This window comes from Phyllobates terribilis, unplaced genomic scaffold, assembly GCF_046119375.1.
Source record: "Phyllobates terribilis strain yellow unplaced genomic scaffold, ASM4611937v1 Scaffold_8__6_contigs__length_399053987, whole genome shotgun sequence".
NCBI classification, from domain to species: Eukaryota; Metazoa; Chordata; class Amphibia; order Anura; family Dendrobatidae; genus Phyllobates; species Phyllobates terribilis.
The window spans coordinates 360,837,108-360,857,402 of NW_027362768.1; the positions used below are offsets into that span (position 1 = coordinate 360,837,108).

At 40.2% G+C, this 20,295-nt stretch overlaps 1 protein-coding gene across 12 annotated transcripts in view; it reads right to left on the reverse strand.

Moving 5' to 3' along the window:
- The window catches only part of FOXP1 (forkhead box P1), an 809,982-nt gene that overhangs the window by 441,237 nt on the left and 348,450 nt on the right, over window positions 1–20,295 (reverse strand). The window contains exon 1 of one of the 12 annotated variants that reach the window (XM_073644749.1): window positions 19,583–19,790. The exons of the other annotated variants lie outside the window; for them this stretch is intronic. The gene's annotated coding sequence lies outside the window, so the exon portion shown is untranslated. Of the gene's footprint in view, window positions 1–19,582; window positions 19,791–20,295 lie in introns of those variants that run through there. 12 annotated transcript variants of the gene reach the window in all.

Here is a 20,295-nt window from a genome sequence, read left to right on the forward strand (position 1 = left end):
TATATACCAGGATGGGAGACATATATACCGGAATGGGGGACATATATACCGGGACGGGGGACATATATACCGGGATAGGGGACATGCATACCAGGATGGGGGACATGTATACCAGGATGGGGGACATGTATACCAGGATGGGGGCATATATACTAGGATGGAGGGGCATATACCAGGATGGGGGAACATATGTACCAGAATAAGGGATATATATACCAGGATGGGCCTAGGATAGGGAACATATATACCAGGATGGGGGATATACATACCAGGATGGAAGACATTTACACCAAGAAGGGGAGACAAATATACCACTAAATGGCCCAGGATAGGGGACATTAGTATAGGGTGGGGGATATTACTACATAAAGAAGGGAGGGGGTGAATATATATGTCTTTATAGGTTTTAGAAGGCTTCATGGACCCATCTATCTGATCAACATCTAGGAGGGGGCAGGTCCAAATTTTGCACTGGGACCCATTGGATTTTAGTTACGCCCATAAAAAAAGGCAGGTGCCTCCTGGGTTTCATATCATCTTGAATTCTGTTTTCAAGATTATTGAGTACCCCCTGCATTAGGTCTGGATAGGAAACATTGGTGGTGATGGCCCTTTAGAGCCATAAAGTGCTGGAAGTCCCTTAGATCCCCAAAGGGATGTACACCCAAGAGCACAGTCCCTACCTCCCCTCCCTACAGTCTAGCATTGAATATCTGTGTTCCTCCAAGTCAAAAAATTTCCCAAATTCTCCAATTCTTCCTATTTTTAATCTATGAAATTCACCTTCAAGGTAAAAATATAGAAAAATAAGACGGAAGCAAAGAGACCGAGAGGGTTCATTATACTGCAAGCTCTCCGATTATTACCTCCATCCACTGCGCAGTCAGATTATTTTTACAAACGATAAAGAACCTGACTTTATTTCGTTCAATGGTGAGTCGACAATCTGTAGACAGCATTTTGTGGTGACGGCCTACAGAACTGCACATAAAAAAATAACCACAGAACATGGAGTAATCGCTCGCAGACTGACAGTACTTAGCATTCAGTGAAGCATTATTTTTAGCTATTCGCTGCTCAAAGGGCCAACATCAACGAAAGGACTGCTGGGTGTTAAATCAGAGGAACTTGCGGAGAATTATTTTAGGCAAAACTCAAGTTGTCCTCAAGAACAGGTCATAGACACAAGGTAAAAATTATATTAAAATGGGGGGGGGGGGGGAAGAATTCAAGGACATTCTAGAATTCCAATAAGAGGGGTTTCTCTAAGAAAAAAAGTTTGTACCAAATTGGAAAGTTACCATTTAGCTATAAGGTTGTGTGATAACTTACTGATTGATGGTGGTGAAATTACCGAAACTCCTAGAGATTCCGAAAACAAGGCAAACAATGGAGAGGTGGTGCGCATGCTCAACCTCCGCTCAACTCTGCTGAAGGGGTGGGTGGGGTTTCCAGCTGTTGGACCCCTATAGATCCACAAGTTATCAGTTATCCTATGAATAGGTGCTAACTTATCTACTTTAAATAGAGTCTGACTGTTCAAACCAAGCATAGGAGCTTGGTGCACCTTTGGTGAGGACAAGCAGATCATTGCACCTTCTTGTTTTCCATCTTTCTCCGCTTTCTTCTTCCTTTCATGACAGCTCTGGCTTTACAGGCGTCAGAAGAAGGTGGATACAGATAGAATAAGTAGGTAGAAAGGTGCACTGAACTGATCAGCTTTGAGGTGTTCCAAGCATCTGTGCTTGGTTTGGACAGTCATTTTGTGCTGACAAATTTCCTTAATGACAGAAGAAAGTAGAAACAGAGAGAACAAGTAGGTGGGAAGGTGCACTGAACTGATCGGCTTCGAGGTGTTCCAAGCGTCTGTGCTTGGTTTGCACAGTCATTTTGTGCTGACAGAATCCCTTTGTGTCAGAAGAAAGTGGATGCAGATAGAACCAGTAGGTGGGAAGGTGAACTGAACCAATAGGTTTCAAGATGTTCCAAGCATCTGTGCTTGGTTTGGACAGTCATTTTGTGCTGACAGATTCCTTTTATGTGCATCATTCACTACTTGCAGTAAAAAAAATAAGAGTTTTTGCCCTATATCCTAGGGGTCCAAAATGTTTGATGTCTAATGGGGTCTTTTAAGTTTTACAGCGGCATATCTAGCAAGGGTATAGAGGCATCAGTCACACCTACGCTCTACTTGCCAAAGCCAAGGGAAAAGGGAGGACAGAAAGACATCCTTTATAAAGCCACAACCATTTTCAATGCCACTCTGCTCCCTTAAAATTTGGACACATGAGCTTCATCATCAGCATTGAGATATCACACACTATTGGGGTACAGGCGCTACAAGTTATACCTTTAATGACCTTATGTGCCTATGTGGCGTCATGTTCCACCCATTCAGGTACAAACACATAAAATAAACTTAACTACAAATTTACTAATTTTTTTGATTACTTAAAACAAAATATATAATATATATATATATATATATATATATTTTTAAGTACTCAAAAAAATTTGTAAATATATTCGTAAAAAAAATTAAATGAATAAATATATATATATATATATACAGTACAGACCAAAAGTTTGGACACACCTTCTCATTTAAAGATTTTTCTGTAATTTCATGATTATGAAAAAATTTTGTACATTCACACTGAAGGCATCAAAACTATGAATTAACACATGTGGAATTATATACTTAACAAAAAAGTGTGAAACAACTGAAAATATGTCTTATATTCTAGGTTTTTCAAAGTAGCCACCTTTTGCTTTGATGACTGCTTTGCACACTCTTGGCATTCTCTTGATGAGCTTCAAGAGGTAGTCAACGGAAATGGTTTTCACTTCACAGGTGTGCCCTGTCAGGTTTAATAAGTGGGATTTCTTGCCTTATAAATGGTGTTGGGACCATCAGTTGTGTTGTGCAGAAGTCTGGTGGATACACAGCTGATAGTCCTACTGAATAGACTGTTAGAATTTGTATTATGGCAAGAAAAAAGCAGCTAAGTAAAGAAAAACGAGTGGCCATCATTACTTTAAGAAATGAAGGTCAGTCAGTGCGAAAAATTGGGCAAACTTTGAAAGTGTCCCCAAGTGCAGTTGCAAAAACCATCAAGCGCTACAAAGAAACTGACTCACATGAGGACCGCCCCAGGAAAGGAAGACCAAGAGTCACCTCTGCTTCTGAGAATAAGTTTATCCGAGTCAACAGCCTCAGAAATCGCAGGTTAACAGCAGCTCAGTTTAGAGACCAGGTCAATGCCACACAGAGTTCTAGCAGCAGACACATCTCTACAACAACTGTTAAGAGGAGACTTTGTGCAGCAGGCCTTCATGGTAAAATAGCTGCTAGGAAACCACTGCTAAGGACAGGCAACAAGCAGAAGAGACTTGTTTGGGCTAAAGAACACAAGGAATGGACATTAGACCAGTGGAAATCTGTGCTTTGGTCTGATGAGTCCAAATTTGAGATCTTTGGTTCCAACCACCGTGTCTTTGTGCGAGGCAGAAAAGGTGAACGGATGGACTCTACATGCCTGATTCCCACCGTGAAGCATGGAGGAGGAGGTGTGATGGTGTGGGGGTGCTTTGCTGGTGACACTGTTGGGGATTTATTCAAAATTGAAGGCATACTGAACCAGCATGGCTACCACAGCATCTTGCAGCAGCATGCTATTCCATCTGGTTTGCGTTTAGTTGGACCATCATTTATTTTTCAACAGGACAATGACCCCAAACACACCTCCAGGCTGTGTAAGGGCTATTTGACCAAGAGGGAGAGTGATGGGGTGCTACGCCAGATGACCTGGCCTCCACAGTCACCAGACCTGAACCCAATCGAGATGGTTTGGGATGAGCTGGACCGCAGAGTGAAGGCAAAAGGGCCAACAAGTGCTAAGCATCTCTGGGAACTCCTTCAAGATTGTTGGAAGACCATTTCCGGTGACTACCTCTTGAAGTTCATCAAGAGAATGCCAAGAGTGTGCAAAGCAGTCATCAAAGCAAAAGGTGGCTACTTTGAAGAACCTAGAATATAAGACATATTTTCAGTTGTTTCACACTTTTTTGTTAAGTATATAATTCCACATGTGTTAACTCATAGTTTTGATGCCTTCAGTGTGAATGTACAATTTCCATAGTCAAGAAAATACAGAAAAATCTTTAAATGAGAAGGTGTGTCCAAATTTTTGGTCTGTACTGTATATACCAGGATGGGGGACATATATATCAGGATGGGGGATATATATACCAGGATGGGGGACATATATACCAGGATGGGGGATATATATACACCAGGATGGGGGATATATATACCAGAATGGGGGACATATATACCAGGATGAGGGACATATATACCAGGATGGGGGACATATATACCAGGATGGGGGACATATATACCAGGATGGGAGACATATATACCAGGATAGGGGACATATATACCAGGATGGGGGACATATATACCAGGATGGGAGACATATATACCAGGATAGGGGACAAATATACTAGGATGGGAGAAATATATACCAGGATGGAGGACATATATACCAGGATAGGGGACATATATACCAGGATGGGAGACATATATACCAGGATGGGAGACATATATACCAGGATGGGGGACATATACACCAGGATGGGGGACATATATACCAGAATGGGAGTCATATATACCAGGATAGGGGACATATATACCAAGATGGGGAATATATATATACCAGGATGGGGAACATATATACCAGAATGGGGGACATATATACCAGAATGGGAGTCATATGTACCAGGATAGGGGACATGTATACCAAGAAGGGGGACATATATACAAGGATGGGGGACATCTATACCAGGATGGGAGACATCTATACCAGGATGGGGGACATCTATACCAGGATGGGGGACATCTATACCAGGATGGGGGACATATATACCAGAATGGGAGACATATATACCAGGATAGGAGACATATATACCAGGATAGGAGACATATATGCCAGGATGGGGGACATATATACCAGGATGGGGGACATATATACCAGAATGGGAGACATATATACTAGGATGGGAGACATATATACCAGGATAGGAGACATATATACCAGGATTGGGGACATATATACCAGGATGGGAGATATATATACCAGGATGGGGGACATATATACCAGGATGGGGGACATATATACCAGGATCGGAGACATATATACCAGGATGGGAGACATATATGCCAGGATGGGAGACATATATGCCAGGATAGGGGACATATATACCAGGATAGGGGACATATATACCAGGATGGGGGACATATATACCAGGATGGGAGACATATATACCAGGATAGGGGACATATATACCAGGATGGGAGACATATATACCAGGATGGGAGACATATATACCAGGATGGGGGACATATACACCAGGATGGGGGACATATATACCAGAATGGGAGTCATATATACCAGGATAGGGGACATATATACCAAGATGGGGAATATATATATACCAGGATGGGGAACATATATACCAGAATGGGGGACATATATACCAGAATGGGAGTCATATGTACCAGGATAGGGGACATGTATACCAAGAAGGGGGACATATATACAAGGATGGGGGACATCTATACCAGGATGGGAGACATCTATACCAGGATGGGGGACATCTATACCAGGATGGGGGACATCTATACCAGGATGGGGGACATATATACCAGAATGGGAGACATATATACCAGGATAGGAGACATATATACCAGGATAGGAGACATATATGCCAGGATGGGGGACATATATACCAGGATGGGGGACATATATACCAGAATGGGAGACATATATACTAGGATGGGAGACATATATACCAGGATAGGAGACATATATACCAGGATTGGGGACATATATACCAGGATGGGAGATATATATACCAGGATGGGGGACATATATACCAGGATGGGGGACATATATACCAGGATCGGAGACATATATACCAGGATGGGAGACATATATGCCAGGATGGGAGACATATATGCCAGGATGGGGGACATATATACCAGGATGGGGAGACATATATACCAAGATGGGGGACATATATACCAGGATGGGAGACATATATACCAGGATGGGAGACATATATACCAGGATAGGGGACATGTATACCAGGATAGGGGAGGGCAGACATATATACCAAGAAGGGGAGACAAATATACCAGGAAAGGGGACATATACACTAGGAAGGGGGACATATACACTAGGAAGGGGCCCAGGATTGGGGGCATATATACCAGTAAGGGGCCCAGGATGGGTGACATATATACATATACAGTGGTGGCCAAAAGTATTGGTACCCCTGCAATTCTGACAGATAATACTCAGTTTCTTCCTGAAAATTATTGCAATCACAAATTCTTTGGTCTTATTATCTTCATTTAATTTGCTTGCAAGGAAAAAACACAAAAGAGAATTAAGCAAAAATCAAATCATTGATCATTTCACACAAAACTCCAAAAATGGGCCAGACAAAAGTATTGGCACCCTCAGCCTAATACTTGGTTGCACAACCTTTAGCCAAAATAACTGCGAACAACTGCTTCTGGTAACCATCAATGAGTTTCTTACAATGCTCTGCTGGAATTGTAGACCATTCTTCTTTGGCAAACTGCTCCAGGTCCCTGATATTTGAAGGGTGCCTTCTCCAAACTGCCATTTTGAGATCTCTCCACAGGTGTTCTATGGGATTCAGGTCTGGACTCATTGCTGGCCACCTTTGAAGTCTCCAGTGCTTTCTCTCAAACCATTTTATAGAGCTTTTGGAAGTGTGTTTTGGGTCATTGTCCTGCTGGAAGACCCATGACCTCTGAGGGAGACCCAGCTTTCTCACACTGGGCCCTACATTATGCTGCAAAATTTGTTGGTAGTCTTCAGACTTCATAATGCCATGCACACGGTCAAACAGTCCAGTGCCAGAGGCAGCAAAGCAACCCCAAAACATCAGGGAACCTCCGCCATGTTTGACTGTAGGGACCGTGTTCTTTTCTTTGAATGCCTCTTTTTTTTCCTGTACACTCTATGTTGATGCTTTTTCCCAAAAAGCTCTACTTTTGTCTCATCTGACCAGAGAACATTCTTCCAAAACGTTTTAGGCTTTCTCAGGTAAGTTTTGGCAAACTCCAGCCTGGCTTTTTTATGTCTCGGGGTAAGAAGTGGGGTCTTCCTGGGTTAGTTATTGCCAACACCTGTTAGGTGCCACAGGTAAGTTACAGGTGCTGTCAATTAAACGAATTAGAGAAGCATCACATGATTTTTCAAACAGTGCCAATACTTTTGTCCACCCCCTTTTTTAGGTTTGGTGTGGAATTGTATCCAATTTGGCTTTAGGACAATTCTTTTTGTGTTTTTTCATTGAAGACAAATTAAATGAAGATAATAATACCAAAGAATTTGCGATCGCAATCATTTTCAGGAAGAAACTGAGTATTATCTGACAGAATTGCTGGGGTGCCAATACTTTTGGCCACCACTGTATACCAGGAAGGGGCCCAAGATGGAGGACATTATTACATAATGAAGGAGGGTGCAAACACATATATCTTTATAACCATAAGAAAGAAAAATGAGCTGCACTCACCAGTCCTTAAAAGCAGTATCTTTATTCCATGAGAATAAAAAGTCTGGCAAGCAGGGAGAGCGGGGAAGAAAAAAGGTCTGCTTTTTTCTTCCCCGCTCTCCCTGCTTGCCGGACTTTTTATCCTCATGGAATAAAGATACTGCTTTTAAGGACTGGTGAGTGCAGCTCATTTTTCTTTCTTATGGTTATTTTGGACTGTTTAAACTTTTTTTATGAGCTTTTGCACCTGAAATGTTACCAAGTCCTATTTAGGTATCTGCATTGTACATGTTCAGCTTTGCACTGACTATTGCAGCTGCTTGCAGGTGGTGCAGGTTTTTCACTCTCTTTGCTGTAACATATATCTTTATAGGCTTCAGAACGCTTCAAGGGCCCTTACATCTGACCAACCTGCAGGGGGAGCCAGGTCGTCGGGGCGTGATTGCCGACATCCTGCTGAATGACTGCTGGCTCCCCGCAGTTAGGCAGCAGGGAGCCGGATGTCAATCAATATGACTTCGGCAGTCACACCCCGTCAACAGAGGCAATCGCAAGAGAAGTCACTGCTTTGTCGACGTGACATCAACAAAAGCTGCTGAAACGCTGGAAGGAGTAGTCGGTGACCGCTCTGTGCCAGCAGAGATCAGCTCCTGGCACAACAGGCAGGTAGGTAGCGGGTAGGTAGTCTTGATAACCCCTTTAACGTCCAAGGGTTCTTAAAAATACAGATTCCCTTAACTAATATCAGACTATTTCCAATGAGGGGAAAATCCAGACGGCCGCCTCACTCAACCTGATCGTGTGAAACATCCAATTTCACGTGCGGAATCAGTTGACACAGGCAGACTGTGTTAAATTCAGTATAATACGCATTTCTTTTTTTCGCTTCCACTCGCAGAGCGATGTTATTATGAAAATGTCCCATAAACTGATTTATGTTTATCTATTGTGCCTCTCCAATTTTCTGCATGTTTAGCAGACAAACCTGTGGTTTCTACTTTGCATTGCAGATCTGATCGCCTACCCGATACTGAACACTACTCGGCCATGTTAAATTTTAATTTGAAAAACAAAACTGCTGAAATGGGCTACTTTAAATTAAGTTATACATTTGTGCTCTGTTTTTCATAACCTAAACACATCAGGTAGCAAGGAATAAAACAGACAAGGGGTTTTGCTTGAAATATATTATCCCTATATTGTTCTTTATATCGGAAGTTTCGCTTAAAGGGAACCCGTCGTCCGGATGTGAAACTTCTAGAATCAATAGCACAGATGAAGTACAAGCTTTAATGTAATTTGCATTAATACATGACCGGCAGTACCCTTAATTGGCTAAGAACACAGCTACTTTTTTCCAAAACAGCGCCACATCTGACCACAGGTTATGTGTAGTATTGCAATTCAGCCCTATTTACTTCAATGAAGCCTGGTTGCAATACCGGCAACAACCTACTGACAGGTGTAGCGCTGGTTCTGGAGGAAAGCAATCATGTGTTTCCAATCTTGGTGAAGCTATTTAAAGAGCATACATCACAAACAATAATCTTGTTCATATGCCATAGGCTGGTTTCACTCATGGTCTGAGTACGGGCCGTGATGTCTGGATCAATGTCAGGTCTCCTGATCGGAACTCAACAGCCATCCGCTAATGTTGGATGTGTGAAAATGGCATTATCCATTCATTGACTACAAGTTGGTCATTTATTTTTACGGTCGACATGTAATACTACATTCAGGGGAAGTTAGCCAGCCACAGCCTGCCTCAGTGAAAATCTATCATGAGCCCATGAGATCCCCTGTGATCAAAGATTGGATGAAACCAACAAGAATCCACAGAATTACCCACCCTCCATTGATGGTGCAGGAAGGTGGTGACTAATTGATACTGCAAGGAAACCAACATAAAATCAACAATCCAGCACAGATCCAATATAAATCCAATGTAAATCCAACATAAAACCAACAATCCAACAAGGATTTATGTTGCATCTATGTTGGATTGTTGGTTTTATGTTGGATCTATGTTGAATCTAACATAAATCTAACAATCCAACATAGATTCAACATAAATACAACATAAAACCAACAATCCAACATAGATCCAAACATGGATCCAACGTAGATGCAACATGGATCCAACATAAACCCAACAATCCAACATAAATCCAATGCATATCCAACTCAGATCCAACATAAATCCAACATAGATTCAACATAAAACTAACATAAATCCAACATAAATCCAACATAAAAACAACATAAATCCAACATAAAAACAACAATCCAACATAAATCCAACAGATTGCCAACATAGATCCAACATAGATCTAACATAGCTCCAACAAAAAACCAACAAAAATCCAACATAGATCTAAAATAGATCCAACATAGATATGACATAAATCAAGCATAAATCCAACATGAAGCCAAAATAATTCAACAGAACCATCGAGCAGATCATTAGGGGTTTCAAGAGTGATCCCGTGTGATCAGATGATCACCAATGTAACTCTCATAAGAGGTTTCCCTTCATGATACCACACCTTTAATCAAACTAATCCCAAAACTATTAAGCCTCTTAGGAAAAAAATCCCTTGGAAATTTAGAAATTGGATTGAACCACTGGGCAAAACAAAAGATGCTCATACACATTAGATGAACACCAGCCAAACCCAATGATTTTGACACTATTGGTTGACCATCCAATGCATCTAGGGATTTCTAGTAATGAGTTTCTTTCTCCCTCATTGCCAAAAAAAAACTTGCATGCGTATGGTGGAGTCAGAGAGAGTAAAGAGCATTTGGCCGATCGGCCAATGGCTGACTAATGTGTATGGCCATGTGAATTTTGTGATGCAGAGATCTGGGTGAGCCTCCAAATCTTTTTCCTCCAGGAAATAATACTCCATTTGCCATGGTGTGTCATTAATTTGGAAAATAATCATGTAGATAAGGAGAGCCCAAAAGATCATATGAGATCAAAGGTTGGGTGAAACCAACATGAATCCACCAAATATCAATGGTAGAAATCGGTGATGAATAATTGATACTGTAGGGAATATTTTCCTGTTATCAGGGTCTATGGTGTCTCTGAATGGAGAACCTTACAATAATAGATCCAGTACTGGCTAAAAAGGACCTAAAAGGTCTAGGAAACAAGAGCACATTGTTGGGTTGATGGCATGTAACAAAAATAGCCTTGACTACTGATTGAGTATCTTTGCAAAGAAAACACAACAAGGATTGTAAAACTTGAATAACTTTTATACTAAGCCCAAAAGGCTGTAGAAAGAGGAATGTGGAAAGCTCATATTCCACACATATACATTCCACAGGTGCAAGCTTACATAGCCGACTAGAAAAACAACCCCTTGTTTATCGGCTTCATTAACTCTCCTAAACAATGCCATGCAGGGGAAAGTTAAAATGTGACTTGGTTTACGTTTCTTCTTCACAAAGTTAAACATCATACACAGAAGTAGAAGGAAAAAAAGCTTAAAAAAAAACAAAACAAACGCCAACTCAAACTTTGGCCAAGGACCATTCATGATAAACTGTTGTACTGGAGGACTCAATGGAAAGAAGACCTCAGCTACAAAAACAGTCTTTGGTTGGGCTCCTATTTGGGCCATTGTGCAAGCAGTTCTTGATGATTCAATATTTGTACAGATCTTGATCTGTTTGGAAGGGTCATCTTTACGCCAATGACTGTACATAGTATTTACATTTAAAGAAAGTAAATTATTCCTTTGCATTAAAGTTCTGATTGATTTTCAGGAATGCTTCCTGCTTGCCAGGAGACAGAGTGCACCTGAACAATTGACAGTTTGGACGAGCGGCATGGTCACGTTGCTGCCCTGAATGGTCAGCTGCCCGACTGTCACGAAAGGTGTGGGTAGAACCATGTGCACAAGGATGGGAAGTAGGGAAGGGAGTCAAACACCAGGGAAAGGGGAAGTGGAGACCCCTAGGCAGATCTGACAACACAATGTCTCCTCTAACATCCCTGAATAGGTTCCGCACCTATCGCCGAGCAGGAAACCTAATCCCTGACTGCCCCTAGCGATAGGCCCTAGGTAGGGAGGGGATGGGATGAGCACTAGTCAGCCCTCACTGCAACTAAAGACAAACAGGTAAACAGACAAGGGAATACACTTAGCTTGAAAAGACACCAGAGAGACCACGCCAACTATCCTCCAATGGATCTCCAAGAAGACACTAGCCGACTACTAGTACTTTAGGCCTTTACAGAAGGAAATAGAGCTATCATTGGCGACTGTCTGGAGACTGAAGGTATTTAAACATTCAGCAAGGGTGTGTCAATTAACAGCAGAAGGTGGAGGCCACTGCTCGGTCCTAGAGGGAGAAATATATCACTACACTACAGAGATGAAAGGATCAGGAAGGTGCCTGCAGAGCCAAGCGCAATGACCTTCTACAGCTGGATCCAGAACGACTGTCTGCCACACCTGACACACCCGTGACACCGACACAGTAGTATACAAAATCAGAGTAGCACAGATAAATGAAGCTAGTGAGCTCCAGAGCAGCGCTTACAAGCTCTATAAAAAATTGTAAGCGCTGCGCTCCTCGCCTAGCAGACTGCAGCAGTGGAAAGTAACCTAATGAGTGATAAAATATAAAAATAATAATGGAGTAAATTTCACAGTTGTTTGTTTTCACCAGCATTTTGCAATTTTATCAATTAAAGAACTCTAGTATAATTCTTTAAAGAAGACTTGTTACCAAGTTAAAAGAGGCCAGTTCTTGTTTTCATTTTATTCTTGCTGCGCCCCTGAGTATAACATCTTTTGTATTTTTAAAATCAGCTATACGGTTCCAGAGACATCGGACTTTTTATTTCGTACTATTTTTTATGGGCTGTTCCGAGGGGGCGGTGCTCACAGGATCCTCTGGGGCGTGTGCTTAGGCCGCTCTGCATTATTGCCTTGTTAGCCACGCCTCTTTAGCTAAAACCATAAAAATTTGAACTAAATAAAAAGATCCATATCTCTGGAACCGTATGGCAAACTTACAAAAAAACAAAAAGAATATTCAAGGAAGCAGTGGGAATAAAATAAGAGCTTAAACTGGCCACTTTTGACCTTTTCATGGATCCTCTTTAGAGTAGCTCAGCTAAAGTGTTAAGTGGACCCAAAGAAAACATTTTTTTTCCCCTAAAGTCACTAGCAGAATTGTGAATACAGCTCCAGAGTAGAATACAATCTATCATTCAGAATCAGTACAAGATAAGTAATGCAAAAAAGTTACTGAAAATTTTAAAGTCTAATTATTATTTAACCTCTAAGCCTATAGTTACAATTTCCGGATGACACTGAACACTCTGTAGCCTAGTGGAATTTTAATTTGCATTAATAAACCACAAAATAAAATAATTCACACACAGTTGGCCAACTTAGCAGCAAAAAAAATTAGCTCAAAATATATATATTTTTTTTTCGCATCAACAGAAAATCTTGAAAACTCTTTTTGTGGCTTTTACAATCCAAATGTAAACAGGAAATTAAGGCAACTGAACGAGAAAAATAACATTTACAGAGTAAAAAGCATAGAGGCCGAAAACCTGTATCTGTAGAGGCGCCATATCATGCCATATACTGTTAACCAGAGTCTTTAATTCAGCCCCCAACAAGATATCAACAAGCTGGTTTTCTTATTAGTCTTATATATTTAAAGGTGTTATCCACTTGAAAGCCATTACATATTTATCCATACCTTACTAATATACTTACATTTGCAAAGCTTCACCATGGGTCTTAGGTCTCGGCACCTCCATGTCTGTCTTGTGCTTGACACAGGAGAGTTTCCAGTGTCGGCATGTCATGAGTGCTGTGTGAAAAGGGGGCTGGCTGGTTGACCGGCTCACTTCCATAGCTCAGCCCCATGTTATGTCTCACCTAGTGAGGTGGATCATCGAAACAATTGATAATACAGATGACTGAGTCGAAGAACAGAGTCTAGAGTAGACCACAATGAAGCAGTAGACTCAGCAAAGTAGCAAAGCTGATCAATGTAGCAGAGCCCAGTGGATTAGCAGGGCTGGATATGACAGGAGACTCACTTGTAACAAAGCAGCAGAGCCCAGCTTAACAGCGAAGGCACTGAAAATTGGAGTGTAGCTTTGTTAGTCCAAAGTAGAGGCATGTCTACCTGAATACTCAAGGGCACACCACCACCTGAGCATGCCTAAGGATATGAGATGCGTACCGGGTTACCATAGTAAATTAACATGCGAGAGTCGGCCGTAGCAGAGGAAGGATGGAGGACACGAGGCGGGAGCCAGGTGACAGGAGAGCAACACCCTTCTTCACCCATGGCAGAGAAAGGAGGTGGTTTTGTTATTAAAATTACCTAATAAGTTGACACATAGCAAAATGAAAACAGTCTCTTGTCTGGCACAAGCTCTGAATTAAATTACTGGGTCATGGGGCAGATAGGGAAACTGGGACATTGGTGTAGCTTTGATAATACCTGTATACTAGTAAATTATACATATTTCTATTCCAAACACATTGAAAGATCATTTTTCTAAAGTGGACAACCCCTTTAAGAATTGTATTGTAATATAGCTTCCATTGGATTTTAAGAGTGCCCACCAAGACAGACCACATGCTCAAAATATGAATGTCTTCTGATGAGGCAATTAAGTTCTAAAGACTCCCTATCGTACACATTAGACTAATGTTGACTGCATCCGCTCTTATTGACAAGTTCGGCCAACACTCTAATGTGTAAGGGGGCACCGGCCAACTGATGTCTATCGGGCATGTCCAATTTTGAACTACTTATCACTTTGTGCTCCAGGAGATAAGCTGCCGGCAAAGATGTCTGTCGGCAGCTTTCTGATATGGGAGACACCGCCGAGATAGCTGCCGGCCGAACGATAGGCCGAAGCATTGTGCGGCCAAGAGCCATCTAATGTGTATGGGGGCCTTTACAATGTATAGAGTTTCTAGAATGTCAATGAGAAAGAAACTCCTGCCATCACAAAAGTACTCCAAGTGTCCTCAAACCTGAAGACTCCCAACGGTTTGAGAGCCACTACTCATAGACCATCGTATTAAAGTCACTGGTACATGATATGAGAAGTTAATGGTCCAAAATGTGGCTCAAATAGAGTCGATAACTGAGATACCATGATCTTCAACTGTCTGAGGTCAGTGAAGGTTTTACTAGTTCTCATAACCCCACTTAGTGTAAATAGCAAGTATTACATCATTTCCAAGACATGTTTCAACACATGTGATATGGATAGCTTCTAATGGACAGAAGAACTGGATAGCCAGTCATACATGGGCCAACTACGAGCTTAACAGACTGAAGGTTTGCACCTTTCATCTATGTTCTTACCATACTTCAAACCCATTCCTATTCGAGCTCAATATCATGGTATACCAGGAGATGAGAATTATATCTGGTATTATCCTCATCAACATCTTATTACAGACATAATCTAACCACAATGGTACAAAATGGTAAAGCAAAAATATTTTGGGTGTCCCAGCTCACTTAAGGGATGGAGGAGACATAATGGGAACCAAGAACTTGGTCAATCTTGGTCATCTCAATTTATCATGCCGATCCTACGTCAAACTTTTATCACATAGCTATGTTTTTTTTTTACCCTTGATTGATATAATTTACTAGTCACTTAGATGTACGTTGCCCTCAAATGCCACTCAAGAAAGCCTTACATGCACTAATTATGGTCCTTACCATGAATCATCCAAACTTTTACGATAATTAGTAGCCCTCGCATGTGGGGAAACCACACTGGGTGAAGGATTTTTGTTTTTTCAAAACTAGTTTGAGCCCACTTTGTCCTGACTCAGCTCATTATTTATAAGTCAGTCCTCTCATCACCACTTTGAGCACTAAGCGTAAGACGATGTCCTCATGCATATAAGGTTTCCCTTTTGATTTATGGACGTGCACACCAAAATCATTTTTATCATGATCACTGTTCGAAAAGTATTAATAACTTGAATGTTTTACTATAAAATTTCCAAAACTCCTCAACAAAGGGGATTAAAAAATGTATAAGATAGTGATTTCCAGACATTAGTCAATGATTGCATCAATAGTAAATATAAGCGCATCCACCTTTTGAAAAACTATATAAATATACATTGTGCAACGCAGAGCTTCATAATGTTGTGTAATCTCATAAAATTAAATATTCTTCAACTTTTTTACAACTGGAAGATTCTACGTCAGATATAGTAAAGAAACAAATTGGCACAGAAATGTGCACGAAAGCACAAAATATCCTACATATCCAATGAATCAATGATTATCTCTCTGTAGACAATGGACCAAACCCTATATTGGAAAGTACCCATTCTTGGCACCCATAACTACTCATCGTATTATATTTTGCCGTCATACTTTGTAATCCCATAACTTTTGTTCAAATATATCCTAAAACTCCTTTCGTCCAGTATCCAAAAATTAAAAAAATCTCAAAATACCAAAAAACAAAGACAACTTTGAAAAAAAACTTTGAATTATGAAACCATCATTTTATGTTGGCCAATCTTCAAGAGGAGTTACTTCACTCTTAAGGCCACGGCCCCACTATCAGTATTTGGTCAGTATTTTTTCTCAGGAGTGGGTGATAAATGCAGAATTGGTGACTTGTTTCTATTCTACCTTTTCTCTGATTGTTCCTCACCTGGTTTTGGCTCCCACTCCACTCTTAAGAAAAAATACCGAATCCTGATAGTGGGGCCATGGCCTAAACCAAAATATCTGATAATCCAGTTTCACTCAATTCCAAATTACAGAAGTTTTACCGTAGATAAATAATCATTATTTTGTCTATGTTGCCAACTCCTAACTCTTTTTGAATCACAGAAATATTCGACACACGCAAAGTACTATTAACTATTTTATTTATCAGCATCAATCAGGCTCTAAAGTAAAATTATATATATATATTTTTTTTTTAAAAAAGATGAAGGCAGCACTCCAAAGTCCGATTTTCAGTGGCTTATTGACCCATGGTGACAAGGCATCGTTTCGTTCCAAGTTTGGAACTTTCTCAAGCTTCTCCATACTTGGAACGTAACGTTGACTTGTCACCATGGGTCAATACACCACTGAAAATCGGACTTTGGAGTGCTGCCTTCATCTTTTTGAAAATAAACTGAGGTTTGGTATTGCCTGGAGGGCCCTGCACCTGCTATCAATTATTTTTTTGCTTCTGCTAGTGCTGCACCTTAATTTTTTGTATATATATATATATATATATATATATATATATATAGATAGATATATATAGATAGATATATACATATATATATCCATGCGAAAATATGGAGGCAGCACACAGAGTGGAATAAAGTGAAAAGGTTTAATAGCCCATACGGCAAAGTTTCGGTCCAAAATTGTGGACCTTTCTCAAGGCTTGCAGGTTTTACCTTCAAAGGCTTGAGAAAGGTCCACATATACTAGTAGCCCGAGTTCCGAAACAAATAAGTTTCGGAAGCTAGAAAAGTGTGCTCTACATAATAAAAACTAACTCAAATTACCCATGTCTATTATTAACATAGTATAAATTAAAGAAGAAATTAAAAAAATATATATAAAACTAATCAATATTACATTTAACCAAATTTCTCAAAACAAGTTTGATTGGATCATTTTTCTGGAGTAAAAGTAGAGTATAAAATTTAAGAAAATAACAATAAAAAAGCAAAAGAAAATTAAAAAATACAAAAAACATGTAACTTAAAACAAAAAAAAAAAATCACAACTGAAAAGGGGATAAAAGCCAACCGAGTTGTGCTTAGAGTGACGGTCCATTCACAACAATGTGCAACCAGAGGATGACGGATGTTGTAAGTTACCAGACCAGATGTTTCGGTGACGATTACACTAGAGACTCATCTGTTTTTGGACCGTCCTCCCCCATCCTTAAGCCAAGTGTACCACAGAACATCCTCCCAATACACACAGTATGATTTGTGGTCAACGACAGAATCTTTTAATTTGCTCTTCTCGTTGACTTACTCTCCGCGTTTTGAAAGATAATGAGTTGGTGCTCTACACTGTCATAGCCTGAATTAAAATCCTGTTAGCACCAAATTAATCTATGCTTCTGACTTCAAAATTAAGGACTGTCCCCATTGCCCACCCCCACCCTCAACTCTTGTGACCCCTCCCCTGGTTTTAATTAACCTCATATTCATGTCTATCATTCTATCCAAGGACACATGAATCGTCGACCAAGGAGACAATTTCATTTGCCATGTGGAAGCTCATATCTGTTAATATAAGGCTGGAACTTTGTCTTTCTTCCCCGCATTGGAAAAAAAAAAAAATTGCCTTTACTTTGGAAGGAAACCCGCTGCAGAATTTCATCAGCCATTTATTATATTAATTGGGAAAATTCTCTTATCTCACCGTAAAAGTGGGAGACTTCGGTCATTGTCAAGAGGATGGATTTTTATGGGTGTCCCTTGATTGCCTTTTACACGTCGCCAGGAACATAATATTTGCAAGTTTTATTTCCAAAACCGTTTATGAAACCTTTGTCTTAAAATCATTTTATTTCCCCCCCCCCCCCCGTTGTGCCACAAGGGTTAATCAGAAGAGACACCCAGCCCCCCACATGCATTAAACAATAAGATAAAGAAAATGCTAATCGCTATTGTCACTGTAACTTTAAGTACCTGTCTGTATTTTTACATGAAAACGATTATCTCTATCAATCAAAATTTAAGAACACAAAGGCGCTAATCATACAAGAAGCACTGACGGAGTAATTCTTGGGAAAAAAAAAATAAAAAATAATATAAAAAAAAAAAAAAAAGAAGAAGTGTATTTCTTTTGCCTCCTAAAAGTAAGACAAAAATTTTACAGCAGAAAGAAAAATAAATAAAAAATGAAAATAAATACAAAAAAAAAAAAATCCATAAAATGACATAGGTAAGTAAGTATATCTTCTTTTTTTCTTTTTCTTTTAAACCACCGAGTTCTCTGTCGATGCAGCCATTTGTACGCAGTGCCGGCCAATCCTTCACACATGGTGAAACAGCACACCCTAATGTTTGAATGAATTAATAAGTTGCAGCAATTAAGTAGTTAATGGTTTCCCTCTGAAACAAAAGTAATTTTTTTATTATTATTTTATTATATATATATATATATTTTTTTTTTTTTAAAAACCCAGTGTTATTATTACAAAAGCTTAAATCGAAATCGTTCTGCTTATTAGATGCTCTGGGTTTCGCGAAGGAAATCACGACGGAAGAAAAGAATTCAGTGTAAAGGTATTATTTAACAACAGGGTTTTTTAGAAGGTTTCTTTCGGAAGAATCCGAGAGGATCGTAACTAAAAGGAGTCGTATGTGTGGATCTCTATGGAATCATTTTTAATTCTGTTCTTAAAGAGCCCAGGTGATTATATATCGCCAACATAGTCCGCAGAGCTGTACAAAGAATATAGTCGATTCCTGGTCAGAATTCTGTTGGTAAATCTATCCGATAACTTCTTGAACATTAAAAAATAATAAAAAAAAATGCACCCTTTTCAATGCAAAGGGTTAACAAGCGAGACAAGCCCACTTCTCCATTATGGAATTTCGCCAGCAATAGAGGAAGGGGGCTGTCATATGTTCTCCTAAGATCTTTCCTATCAGACCTTGCATAAAGTTGACTCCACTTGCGGTGAAGACTTCTCCACCCAAGAAAATACTCATTTTACCGGGGAGTCACTATTCTCCGACCTCACAGAAAATGAGAACGTTCTCTACGAAAGTCACTAGACAAGAATTTTCGACTACGGGACGAAAAAAAAAAAGTTGTACGTGCAAACACAAGGATAGGACTACAACCACCCCCCCAAACAGTTGTCTTCCACGTAGTCGTAGGTGACAAAGTGTGAACACCTCCAGTACAAAGGTGTACGAAGAAGTCTCGTGAAAGGTAAAAGTATGAAGCTGAAGGCAAAACTTACCCATTCATGGGAAGGAGTCAGGGGTGTAACTGCCTGTACATGTGTGTATAATCCCACTAAGAGAGTGCAGGGAAGTGTAAATCCACTGGAGGAAAGAAAAGGGACTATCCTGGCGGTGTGTGTGCGTTCACACCAGCGTCAGTGTACGGAAGGACTGAAGGCATGTGGTCTAAACACAACAAAAGCCACTGCCTTACTCTAGATTATGCAGGAAGAGGCCCCTTTTGCATAAACACAAACACTCCGCAAATGAGTAACTGACTGACTGAACTCACATGTCTCTGCTGTGCAAGCTACCTGCCCTGCTCACTGCTGACAGTGCCGCAGGAGTGCTGCTCCTGAGGACAGTGCCACAGGAGTGCTGCTCCTGAGGACAGATCCTGGAGGCTGCAGCAGAGGACTACAAGCTGCTGGATGCAGGGAGGAAACAGCCACAAGCACCGGAATTATCGAATTCTGCAACATATTTTCTATTTATGTTCCATCTATCATATTTTCCATTGATGTTGTGTCTATGTAACTTTCTCTTATCTATCTCATATCTCCTATCTCTATATCTATTTTTTATCTATCTCGTGTCTATGTATTTCTTATATTTCTATCTATGCTTTAATTACAGTTCTCAAATTTACCATCTTTTATACATTGTTACCATGCCAAGTGAGTTTTCACAAAGCACAGTAAATGCCTACTTATTAATTAACATACAGACT